Raw genomic sequence first — 2,361 nt, forward strand, 5'->3', positions numbered from 1 at the left:
CGCGCTCGGTGCGCTTGTACAGAGACTCACGCCCAGTGCTCGTGCGCCGCGCGCTCTCCTCGTGGACAGTGTGTGCATGTCTGTCTGTCCGTCTGTCGTGTCCGTAACTGCCTGAAAGGTGAGCTGGGATGCGGGGAACGGAAGCAGCAGCAGCAAAAAAAGGTCTCTCGGCCGGGGCGGCCGCTGGCCGTGCTGCAGCCACGTGCCCGGCGCTGCTTCCCGAGCTCCCACCGCATCCCTCCGCACCGCCAGCCCTCCGGCTTCCCTCTCCGGTCGCTCCCGCCCGCTCGCAGCCCCTCGGCCCTGTGCGGGTGGAAGGGGGGCATTCGGGGGGGGAAACTGGGCATGGGCTGGGCTCTGCCCATTGCTGTTGCGCCGGGGCGGTTGGCAGACCCGTCTGTCTCTGCCCGTTCCGCAGCAGCCAGGAGCGTTATGAGGCTTCTTTAATGTTAGTAAGGATTATGACGTGAGGAAGGGGAACAAACGCCTTCTCCCCACCAAACATCCGGGTAGGAAGAAGTCCCGAATACCCTTTTCTTTCCCCGCATACCTGGAATTCAGCTGTTGGGAGCCCTGGCCCGGGGCACGCAGGATGGATTTGTTTTCGAGGCAGCCGTGTTCGTAGTTGCGTATTTACGTCTGCCCATCTTTCACGGGGTGCAACACACCTCCTCGATGAAGGTTTCTCCTCTTCCCTGCAGAAGACAAGAGCTTAGCTGTCTGTCTGAGCGAGCTGCTGCTAACCCCTCCGTTGTACAGGTTTCCTGAATGTCTGTCTGTTCGGTAAAGGCTTTGGTTCTCTTCCCACTGCTGTTTCTAGTACTTTGAGAAGAAATCTAATGTATTGCAGCTTATTCCGAGTACCTTCATGTGAGTGTGATAGCGTTTTTAGACTGCAACAATGCTTTGATATCTTCAAAGTTCTCTTGGGACAGCTCTTTGTAACTGAAGGAAGCTGGGGGGGAATGCTGTAGGCATTGATTTTTACAGGTTTCAGACTCTTCTGCCAGCTCTCTTCAATGGACTCCTCACTCCTTTGGTCTGTCAGGCATTTGGCTTTTTTTCTTTTTTTAAAAGCTGCACTTCTAAGTACAAATTTGAATTTGGAGCAAGCGTTTGGCCTTTGGCAATTTTTTCTTCTTTGAAAATTCCACACGCACAACAGCAGGTGCCCACTGCACTGAGCCTCCCCACGCTGCCCTAAATGGGCCACTTAAAAGAACTCCTCGCCCAGGCTCCCAGCGGGCAGCTCGGACCCCCTGCCCCTTGTTCTGCCAGGGTGTTAGTTCCAGTGCCACGTTCCTGCCATGCCCAAAGACCCTCCGCAGCTACTGCGTGTGCCCCGGGCAGGCAGGGGCTCCGCAGAGCCGCCCCCCTCGCCGAGCTACAGTAAAACGAGCAGCTGCTGCTTGAAGTGGGTCCAGCAGAGCAACAGTGTGAAAAAAAGGATCTTAAAATAAACCTACTGCAAACAGCATTTTTTCCTAAGCAGCTTTTCAGGGAGAGACAAGTCTTTCAATTGTCTGATTTAAATTTTAAAATTATTTGTTGAAAACCTGTTCCCGCAGGAAGATTTGCAGCGCAGAACCTGGAGCAGACCCCCACTGGCAGTGCCAGCACCGCCGGAGCAGGCAGGTGAGCTCTGCTGGCAGCAGCAAGCAGGGGCTGGGGGGGTGAATGGCAGTCAGGACCCCTCCCGTGTCTCACCTCAGCAGTGATCCAAGGGGACAGCCAGCACCGGCGCAGCCGAGGCTTTCTCTGAAATAACTGGAAAAACTCTCTCTTCACCTTTACCCGCTCTAAAAGGTGGTAATGCTGCTACAAGCGCTCTTTTAAGATTTTTTGCGAGTAGCAACAGAGCATAGGGAGGCTCTGGGAGTTACCCAGGCACTGTCAAGAAGTGCACAAGACTCTCAAACTCACTGTTTCATGCTGCTTTGGTGAGCTTCGCTGTGCTCCCGTGGCTGCTACTTGACCGGTGTCTCCTACACGAAGCTGCTCATCTTACAGCCAGCTCCATTCTCATTCCAGGCTGTGGAGCACACGCACACATTTGCTAGCTGAGGTTAAGAAAAAAGGGAATGGGATTTTTCTCTAGTCCTGAGCTTGCTAAGGACCAGTGTTTTGGTATCCCAGCTCTGCCCATGTCTGCCTTTGGCACTGTAGTTTCTTCGCCTGATCTTATTGCAGCAGCCTCTGTCCTGAAGGACATGGACACACTACCCCAGAAGCTCCAGGGGCTCTCCCTAAACACAAAAATAAGCAGCAATATTCTTAATACTCCCATTGGGTTGTTGCCTTCCCTCTTCCTCGCAGGGCAGGAGAGCCTTGCATCTTGCTGTCTTGAAGAAAAAGCTGGCA

Source organism: Tauraco erythrolophus, chromosome 17, assembly GCF_009769465.1.
Source record: "Tauraco erythrolophus isolate bTauEry1 chromosome 17, bTauEry1.pri, whole genome shotgun sequence".
NCBI lineage: Eukaryota > Metazoa > Chordata > Aves > Musophagiformes > Musophagidae > Tauraco > Tauraco erythrolophus.